General features: G+C 40.1%; 2 long non-coding RNA genes across 2 annotated transcripts; both read right to left on the bottom strand.

Moving 5' to 3' along the window:
- Positions 1-7,041: 7,041 nt before the first annotated feature.
- On the bottom strand, positions 7,042-7,423 carry LOC114006392 (uncharacterized). Its single transcript, XR_003548113.1, has 2 exons — positions 7,383-7,423; positions 7,042-7,260 (listed from the first exon to the last, which is right to left on the bottom strand). It is a non-coding gene; the product is annotated as an uncharacterized LOC114006392 (long non-coding RNA).
- A 1,202-nt stretch (positions 7,424-8,625) lies between these two features.
- Positions 8,626-9,118, bottom strand: LOC114006391 (uncharacterized). Its single transcript, XR_003548112.1, has 2 exons — positions 8,967-9,118; positions 8,626-8,844 (listed from the first exon to the last, which is right to left on the bottom strand). It is a non-coding gene; the product is annotated as an uncharacterized LOC114006391 (long non-coding RNA).
- Between the last annotated feature and the right edge of the window lie 1,648 nt (positions 9,119-10,766).

The following is a 10,766-nucleotide window of genomic DNA, read 5'->3' as shown; positions in this document are numbered from 1 at the left end:
TAGCATGTGATGCAGCAATTCCACTCCTCAGTATAGACCCAGGGAAATGGAAGTACACATCTACACAAAAACATGCACATGTATCTTCATAGCAGCACTATTCACAATAGCTAAAAGTTGGAAACAATCCAGAGGTCAATCAATAAAAGGTAAATGTGAGGGGCTGGCAAGTGGCATGGTGGTTAAGGGCGCTGGACTCCCACATGGCCGACCATGGTTCAAGTCTCGGACCTGGTGGCTTGCTTTCTCACTTGCTCTCTCTCTCTCTGTCTCTCTCTGATCAAACTGGAAAATAACAATGATAATAATAAATAAAGTTAAATAAAATAATGCTTTAAAAAAAAAGGTAAATGTGAGATATCCATCCATACAATGGACGGTCTTTCATACAAAGAAACAAGTACTGAGACTTACAGATCCAGCTGCTCTGCTTTGTGCTTGCCCTCATGATGTAATCAGGACTCTGCAAGATGTCCACCAGATATAGCCCTGGACCTTGACCCTCTGAACCACAAAATGAATAACCCTCTTTTTCTTTTTCTTTTTCTTTTTTCTTTTTTTTTTTTTTTTACAGGTTTTTGCCATAGAGCATGTACACTTGCCAGAGAGAAAGAGAGAAAAAAACGAACACAGTGAGAGGAAAATTGAGAAATCACCCCCATGGGTAAGGCCGTAACTGCTATGCCATCTTCTGGTCTCTAAAACTCTATTTTTATAAGTTAAAAGAAAAGAAAAGGAACAAGTACTGATATAGCGATAATATGGATGAAACTTGAAATATTACATTAAGTGGGAGAAGCAGACACAAAAGAGTGCATGTTGTATTACTCCGTCTATGAGATCGGCAGAACAGACAGCTCTATAGGCAGGAAGTAGATTGGTGTTTGCCAGAGACTGGGGACTAGAGGAACTCTGGGGTGATGGTCAAAAAGTGCACGGCTTCTTACGGAGTAATTGAAATATTCTAAGTGACAATTGTAGACACCAGAGATAGTGTGAGAAGAGGGTGGGAAAGGACAGAGGAACTCTGGGGTGATGGTCAAAAAGTGCACGGCTTCTTACGGAGTAATTGAAATATTCTAAGTCTGGTTTCGATGATGGATGCATAACCTGTAATGTACTACAGTCATTAAATTGTATACTTTAAATGAGCAAATTTTTTATGGTATGTGAATTATCATTCAAAGCTGTTGAAAGAAAAGTAGGAAGGAAGGTCCCTCCTTGGGGGTGATTTCTCACTTTCTGTCTCTCTGTCTCTCTGTCTCTCTGTCTCTCCAGCAAGTGCATGCACCCTATAGCAGAAAAGTCTTTCAAAAAAGAGAAAAGAAAAAAAAGCACATAAAAAGATATTTAACATCATTACCAATCAAGGAAATACAACACAAAAACCACCTTGTGCTCACTAAAATGACTGTAATTTAAAAAGGCAATAATATGTAGAGATGAAGATGTAGAGAAACTGGTACCCTCAGACATTGCTGATAGGATTGCAATCCAGTACAGCCACTTTAGGAAACAGTCTGGCAGTTCCTTAGATGGCTAAACGGAATTAGCATGTGATGCAGCAATTCCACTCCTCAGTATAGACCCAGGGAAATGGAAGTACACATCTACACAAAAACATGCACATGTATCTTCATAGCAGCACTATTCACAATAGCTAAAAGTTGGAAACAATCCAGAGGTCAATCAATAAAAGGTAAATGTGAGGGGCTGGCAAGTGGCATGGTGGTTAAGGGCGCTGGACTCCCACATGGCCGACCATGGTTCAAGTCTCGGACCTGGTGGCTTGCTTTCTCACTTGCTCTCTCTCTCTCTGTCTCTCTCTGATCAAACTGGAAAATAACAATGATAATAATAAATAAAGTTAAATAAAATAATGCTTTAAAAAAAAAGGTAAATGTGAGATATCCATCCATACAATGGACGGTCTTTCATACAAAGAAACAAGTACTGAGACTTACAGATCCAGCTGCTCTGCTTTGTGCTTGCCCTCATGATGTAATCAGGACTCTGCAAGATGTCCACCAGATATAGCCCTGGACCTTGACCCTCTGAACCACAAAATGAATAACCCTCTTTTTCTTTTTCTTTTTCTTTTTTCTTTTTTTTTTTTTTTTACAGGTTTTTGCCATAGAGCATGTACACTTGCCAGAGAGAAAGAGAGAAAAAAACGAACACAGTGAGAGGAAAATTGAGAAATCACCCCCATGGGTAAGGCCACACAATCCCTTCTCCTTCAATCTCCTCCTGGGATTTTGGGCATGCACGCATACACACCTAGTATAAGTTTGAAGCCACCAAGACCAGGATGCGAACTGCGGTCAGATATGTGGGAGTTCAGCGATGTAACTGCTATGCCATCTTCTGGTCTCTAAAACTCTATTTTTATAAGTTAAAAGAAAAGAAAAGGAACAAGTACTGATATAGCGATAATATGGATGAAACTTGAAATATTACATTAAGTGGGAGAAGCAGACACAAAAGAGTGCATGTTGTATTACTCCGTCTATGAGATCGGCAGAACAGACAGCTCTATAGGCAGGAAGTAGATTGGTGTTTGCCAGAGACTGGGGACTAGAGGAACTCTGGGGTGATGGTCAAAAAGTGCACGGCTTCTTACGGAGTAATTGAAATATTCTAAGTCTGGTTTCGATGATGGATGCATAACCTGTAATGTACTACAGTCATTAAATTGTATACTTTAAATGAGCAAATTTTTTATGGTATGTGAATTATCATTCAAAGCTGTTGAAAGAAAAGTAGGAAGGAAGGAAAGAAAGAAGGGAGGGAAACTGTTATGAGCCTGTTTTGTCTCAAGTTCACACTGCAAGCTTCTTGACTCAAGGTTATAGCAAGTTCAAGCTCAGCAAGTTCCCACCTCTTGAGCCCCACCCTCCATGTCACCTAGGGAAGTGCCCAGGATTTTAAGTCCTTTTTACTCCAGGACTTAAAAAAAAAGAAAAGGTATTTACATTACTCCAGAACTTAAAAAAAAAAGTATTTACATTTTCCAGAGTTTGCCTGAATCTACCCATAGGAATCTATTTAAAGAACTCAAATTATCCCAGCCAATAGGAGGGAGAGTTTAATCTATGATTTTAAATTTAGTCCCCATTTCTTTGACAGTAGGAAGGAAAGAAATCTGGTTAAGAAATTGCTCTGATGCCTGCTTTTTTGATAACAGCCTTCCTTTGGACTTACTGATAGGAAATTTCTGATTATTCAGCCTGGGCAGGACTCAAGATATTACTGCAAAAACGCTATCTCCAATAAGGAGTTTGTTAAGCAAATTGACATCATGAATGTGCTCTCAAGGACTCATTACAGCTATTTTAAAAAACAAGTTGTTTCTGAAGTTCACCAGATGAAAGCATAGATGGAGCTAGAAAATACAAATGTCCCTTCTAGCAGGCTCTCTGTCTGGAGACATGGTTCAGGAGCTGGAGTTAGTTTCTGTTGTTGGAAGGATTAAAATAAAATTATAAACCAATTTCTTTTAAATGATCAAAATAAAAATGACGAGGCCGGCAGGTGTCTGTCATGGTGGTTAAAGGTGCTGGACTCCCACATGGTCAACCATGGTTCAAGTTCCGCACCTGGTGGCTTGCTTTCTCACTTTCCTTTTCTCTCTGTCTCTTTCTGGTCAAATTGAAAAATAATAATAAATAAAGTTAAAATATAAAATAAGATAATATAAAATAAAATAAAAATGACGTATCTTCTAAAACCATTTAGTTCCTCTTTTCACTTATTCAGAATGGGTTTTTCCACAGATCAAGTATCTCTTATCCAAAATGCTTGGGACCAAAAGTGTTTTGGACTTGGGTTTTATTTGAATTTTAGAATATCTACATATACATAATGAAGTATCTTGAGGATAGGACCCAAGTCTAAACACAAAATGCATTTATGCTTTCTATACACTTTGCACACATAGTCATAAGGTAATGTTAGACAATATTTTGTATTGCAGCATTTTGACCGTGACCTGTCACATGAAGTCAGGTGTGGACTTTTCCACTAAAAAGTTTTAGAATTTGGAACATTTTGGATTTTCAGATTAGGGATGTTCAACCTGCACTAATAACTAATAAGTTAATGAACATCTTATTCTGCTTCATTAGTTTTTTTAAAAAATATTACATGCACACACCCAAGAGAGGTGGTTTGTACAGCGGTTACAAGTGTGGACAGTAAAGCCAGGCTCTCTGGGTTTAAATCCTGCTCTGCCATTTACCCAGGTACTTAACCTCTTTGTGCCTCCTCATCTCTTCTGTAAAATGGGATAGCAATAGCTCTTGCTTCATAGATGTTCTGAAGGTTGAATTAGTTCATATAAACATAAAGCACATTGAATAGTGTCACGTGCTGTGTATAGGTCATTGTCCTGACTTCAGCAACCAGGCACTGGGCCGAAAACAAATTAATCTTAATCACTCCACCTCACTTTGTTGTATCACCTTGGGAATTTGTGTTTGTAAAACAGCCCAAGCTTTAAGACCATGGAGGGATTAAGCTGGTGCTTTCTCAGCAGAATTGTGAGAACAGTGTGTATGACCCATGGATTAAAGAATGGAATAGGTAATTAAGACTAAGTTTAAAGATTTTTAAAATTTTATACACCATTGTGAACAGCTAAATGGGTAGTGAATACAGGTGGAAAGCACTGAATAATTGACTTAGATAGGAGTACCACTATCTCGTTTTGCTGACGTCCTCTTTAAACCTCATAACATAGTGACTCCCTAGGGTGGAATGAATACTGCTGGTGTCACACCTCCTACAGGTGCGCTCACTCTTTTGTTTATTCTGTAAGGTTTTCTCACACCGACCAGGGGGCAAACCATTGTTTATGCTGCAAGTTTGAAATAATACTAATTTTTAAAAACAAATTTAAAAATATAGACACTTACTCATTGGGCCACAACAGTAAAGCAAAGTTCCCTGCAAGGTTGGAGGCCACATGGTGACCATGAATTTGGAACCCCAGGTTGGCATGAAAATATGCCAGAGTTGTGTCACACAGGCACCCAGAATTTGGAGGAGCTAAAGTAAAGAGGTTAAAGGAAGGGGGGCTGTGGCATGATGAGACCCTGTCAGAGGTATTTCTGTCTCTCATGAAAGCATCTTCTCTTTATCATAAAGAAATGCAGGTATAGCTGGAACTGAGGCAAAGAGCAGTAACTTGCTGAGCAACTGGATGGATCTGAGGGCCACAGTCTGATGGGGTGCGTGATCTGATGCATTGAGACCACTACCACAGTGTCCTGAGGGCATCAAGGCTCCCTGATTAGGAATGAGACAGGTAGTTGGTTTTGCTCACACCAAGGTGGCAGATGGAACGCAGCGGGGAACACAGACCTGGGCTGGAATCCAAGTGGAGCCCGTTTATACAAGGGGCCAGGCAAACCGAAGGTTAGTCAAACATTCAGAGCTGTTTTGCTTCCTCTATAAAACGGAGGGAATAGCATTCTATTTTATTTGCAATAACATATACTGCATTGGTTATCTGTTGCTGCACTGGAGACTTAGTGGTTTAAAACAACAAGTGTTTATAATCTCACAGTGTCTACAGGTCAGGATTCCAGGCATGGCTTCACAGAGTTCTTCTGCCTCAGGTCTCAGGAGGGTGCAGTGAGGTGAATCTCCTGGGGTAGTGTTGCAGGAATGACAGTGACACTGAAAAGATAGCTTCCCACGGCGTGTAGAGCCCGTATTTAGAAGGAGCAGGTTGGTGTCTTCTGGGGCCAATGAGAAAAGGCACCCTAGTGACATGGGAGCTTCTTGTCTATGGAGCCTGCCACATGATGGAAAGTGCCCATGGATTTTTTTTTTTTTTCTTGAGGTACCTGGGCTTTGGATATGAGCAGGTCTAGTCCTCCAGCATCAGGTGTCCCTTGCTCCCGGTTCCAGGCAATCCAACATTCCTGTGACAATTGTTCCAGGTCTCCACTTCTGCAGTGTCTGTACTTGTCTCTACCCAAAGGCTGCACTGACTCGTGGAGTCCATCACCTCGTGGCACATGCTTAGTGACTTAATTAGATTTGTCTTTCAGCTTCTGCAGCCAATTCTCAGTTCCTCTTTGTCTCACTCTTAAATTTCTGTCTCCTCTCAATTTGGCCCAGCAGCCCGACCTTCTTCACAGCAATCTGCCCTGGTGGAAAGGACTAGTCTAGACATGCAGATATATTAGACCTGAAACTCCCATGTCCTTCTTTCTTCTGCACTCGGGCAGAATGTAGACAAAACTAAAGGGGAGTTTTTCACCACTCTTAGTACCCTGTTCTTTTCTCACCACTCATAGCAAAACTAAATCCAGCCTGTAATCTCTCTTTCTCATAAAATGGGATGTGATTTTTATCCTTTTATCCCTCCACTTTTTTTTTTTTTTTGAGAGAGATTTTCGCTATAGGGCGCGTGCGCTCGCCAGACAGACAGAGAGAGACATAGAGACAGAAAGCGAGAAATCACCCCCCAGGGGGGATGGTCATGCCGCAATCCCTTCTCCTCCATTCTCCTCTCGGGATCATGGGCACGCACGCACACGCGCCCGGCGTGAGTTTTAAGCCACCGGGTCCAGGACGCGAACCACGGTCGACTACGTGAGAGTCCAGCGACATAGCCATTACACTAACTGCTGGTTCCCTATCCCTCCACTTTTAAAAGTAAAAATAAAACACGACCCTAGCCAAGATTATGATGGCAAAGAATTCTGCTAGGGATACACTTTTACTAATTTTTAATTTTGAAATAATTTAGACTTACAGAAAAATTGCAAAAATAGCACATGTAGTTCTAGTATACTGCTCACCCATTGGCTCACAGTGTTACTATCTGGCATAACCATAGTACAATGGTCAAAACTAAGCAATTACCATTGGTGCAAGACTATGGACTTTAGAGGGATTTCATTAATTTTTCCACTAATATCCTTTTCCTGTGTTCCAGAATCCTAATGAGGATTCTATATTTAATTTAGTGTCATGGCTCTTGTATTAATTTTCTGTGTCGTATAAACAATTTATCACACATTTAGCTATTTAAAAACAGCACAAATTTATTTTGTCACAGGAGTCTCATGGAGTCATAGCTAAGTCCTCTGCTCAGGGAATCACAAGGCTGTAATCAATTGTCTAACAGGACTGGGTTCCCTTCAGGAGCTTCAAATGGAGAAGGATCCTCTTCCAAGCTCTCTCAGAGTATTATCGGAATTAGTTTCCTTGTCGTAGGGTTCACAGCAGCTTGCTTTTCCAAAGCTGGAAAAGTAAAGAGTGACTGTATTGCAGTGTTATACTCTTACAAAACCACATTCACATATGCATACTCTCCCATGACCTTTACAGCATTCTGTCGGTTAGAAACAAGTCATAGGTCTTACCCATTGCAAGAGGAAAGATGACACAAAAGCATAAATATCAGAAGGTTGAGGTACCTGGGCTTTGGATATGAGCAGGTCTAGTCCTCCAGCATCAGGTGTCCCTTGCTCCCGGTTCCAGGCAATCCAACATTCCTGTGACAATTGTTCCAGGTCTCCACTTCTGCAGTGTCTGTACTTGTCTCTACCCAAAGGCTGCACTGACTCGTGGAGTCCATCACCTCGTGGCACATGCTTAGTGACTTAATTAGATTTGTCTTTCAGCTTCTGCAGCCAATTCTCAGTTCCTCTTTGTCTCACTCTTAAATTTCTGTCTCCTCTCAATTTGGCCCAGCAGCCCGACCTTCTTCACAGCAATCTGCCCTGGTGGAAAGGACTAGTCTAGACATGCAGATATATTAGACCTGAAACTCCCATGTCCTTCTTTCTTCTGCACTCGGGCAGAATGTAGACAAAACTAAAGGGGAGTTTTTCACCACTCTTAGTACCCTGTTCTTTTCTCACCACTCATAGCAAAACTAAATCCAGCCTGTAATCTCTCTTTCTCATAAAATGGGATGTGATTTTTATCCTTTTATCCCTCCACTTTTTTTTTTTTTTTGAGAGAGATTTTCGCTATAGGGCGCGTGCGCTCGCCAGACAGACAGAGAGAGACATAGAGACAGAAAGCGAGAAATCACCCCCCAGGGGGGATGGTCATGCCGCAATCCCTTCTCCTCCATTCTCCTCTCGGGATCATGGGCACGCACGCACACGCGCCCGGCGTGAGTTTTAAGCCACCGGGTCCAGGACGCGAACCACGGTCGACTACGTGAGAGTCCAGCGACATAGCCATTACACTAACTGCTGGTTCCCTATCCCTCCACTTTTAAAAGTAAAAATAAAACACGACCCTAGCCAAGATTATGATGGCAAAGAATTCTGCTAGGGATACACTTTTACTAATTTTTAATTTTGAAATAATTTAGACTTACAGAAAAATTGCAAAAATAGCACATGTAGTTCTAGTATACTGCTCACCCATTGGCTCACAGTGTTACTATCTTGCATAACCATAGTACAATGGTCAAAACTAAGCAATTACCATTGGTGCAAGACTATGGACTTTAGAGGGATTTCATTAATTTTTCCACTAATATCCTTTTCCTGTGTTCCAGAATCCTAATGAGGATTCTATATTTAATTTAGTGTCATGGCTCTTGTATTAATTTTCTGTGTCGTATAAACAATTTATCACACATTTAGCTATTTAAAAACAGCACAAATTTATTTTGTCACAGGAGTCTCATGGAGTCATAGCTAAGTCCTCTGCTCAGGGAATCACAAGGCTGTAATCAATTGTCTAACAGGACTGGGTTCCCTTCAGGAGCTTCAAATGGAGAAGGATCCTCTTCCAAGCTCTCTCAGAGTATTATCGGAATTAGTTTCCTTGTCGTAGGGTTCACAGCAGCTTGCTTTTCCAAAGCTGGAAAAGTAAAGAGTGACTGTATTGCAGTGTTATACTCTTACAAAACCACATTCACATATGCATACTCTCCCATGACCTTTACAGCATTCTGTCGGTTAGAAACAAGTCATAGGTCTTACCCATTGCAAGAGGAAAGATGACACAAAAGCATAAATATCAGAAGGAGGGCCCATCGGGGGCTGCATGAAAGTCTGTCCACCACTGCTTAGTCTTTTTCCATCTGTGACAGTTCTTTAGTCTGTCTTTATCTTTCATGACCTTGATCCTTTCCAACAGTACTGATCAGTTAGTTTGTAGAATGTTCTCAATTGAATTTGTCTGATGTTTCCACATTATCAAATTGAGGTTACAAAATTTTGGCAAGAGTACACAGAAACACTTTGCCTTTCTCGGCACATGAGCTATCAGGAGGTACATGGTGTTGGTGTCTTGTTATGTCAACCCAAATCGTAAGGGTAAGGTGGTGTCTGTTGGTTGATGGACTGTAGAGTTATTATTATGTGCCCTTTGTAATTCACAAATATCTTGAGATGTAAACTTTGAGACAGTACAAGTATCATGTTTCTAATTTGAGCTTTAATCCACAAATTTAAGTGTTCATTTTTTTCTCAGCAATTATTATTGTGATGGCTTAATGTTAAGAAACATTCCCCTCACTCTTTTTCCATTTTCTATTTAGAATCCCTCAAAAAGAAACAATTTGGGGACCAGCAGATGGCGTAATAGTTCTGTCACTGGAGTCCCATTTGGTTGACCATGGTTCGAGTCCTGGACCTGGCAGCTTAAAACTCATGCCAGGTGCGTGTGCATGCATGCCCAAAATCCTAAGGGGAGAATGGAGGAAGAGGGATTGTGGAGTGAGCATTGACCCTGAGGGGTGATTGCTGAATACTCGCTTTTTGCCTCTCTTTCTCTCTCTGGCAAATGCATGCACCTATAGCAAAAAAAGGAAAAGAGAAATAAACATTTGTTTTTCTCCCTGATTTATTTACTTATTTATCTATCTGCTTGTATCAATAAGAACGTGGATATTTTATTCTGTGGTTTATAATCCAATGCTATCACAGATTTTTGTGGCTCTGATTTGTTCTAGCTTTGGCCATTCTTTCAAGCTCTTTTGACATGCCTTCATTATTTTTTTTGTTAAATACTTCCTTACTTTCTGGCCCATACTCATGTTTTATTCTTCTTGCTCCAGTTTTAGAATCAAGGAGCCCATCTATGATTTTATTTTAATTGGAGAATGACATTTAGAAATCAAGATCTGAGCTATAGGTTTATTGCAACTGGATTGTCATTGCTTTTAGACTCTCTCGATGGACAGAGCCAGGAAATAGAAACATGCATCTTAACACATTCATAGACACACATCTGTGTCTATTTCCAGATCTACCTGTATGTATACCTATATGTATTTTTTAAATGTCTTATTTAAATTTATTTGTTTATGTTCATTCACTGTACATCATTACAGCATACAGAATGAGATTTTCCATCCAGAGTACACTGTATATTGTCTCAGTCAAGCACATCAACATACATGTTATTGTCAACAAATAATTTTTCATTTCTAGTTTCCTGTATGTTTTGCTTTTTTCCCCCATCCTTGATTCCCTATCTCTTACCCTCTGCCATCTCCCACTCTCTTCCCACACTGTCTCTGGTATCTGTATTTACTTTCTATACTGTTTCCCCCCATTTTTTATTGAATTACTAAAGATCTTAATTAATCTAAATATTTTCATAGCAAACACAGCTGATATATACATTTCCATGAACACAAGTCTAACTTTAGGCATCCTATAAAGTAGCACCTAGCTGGGACTATATATCTTACTGCAGTCATCGAATGGATTTTTCTTTTTTCTGAAACTTTTCTTTTTTTTTTTTTTTTTTTTTTAAATTTTTTTTCATTCTTT

This window comes from Tupaia chinensis, unplaced genomic scaffold, assembly GCF_000334495.1.
Source record: "Tupaia chinensis unplaced genomic scaffold, TupChi_1.0 Scaffold147458_1, whole genome shotgun sequence".
Lineage (NCBI taxonomy): Eukaryota > Metazoa > Chordata > Mammalia > Scandentia > Tupaiidae > Tupaia > Tupaia belangeri.
The sequence above is the reverse complement of the archived record's forward strand: the minus strand, read 5'-3'. Positions and strand labels throughout refer to the sequence as shown.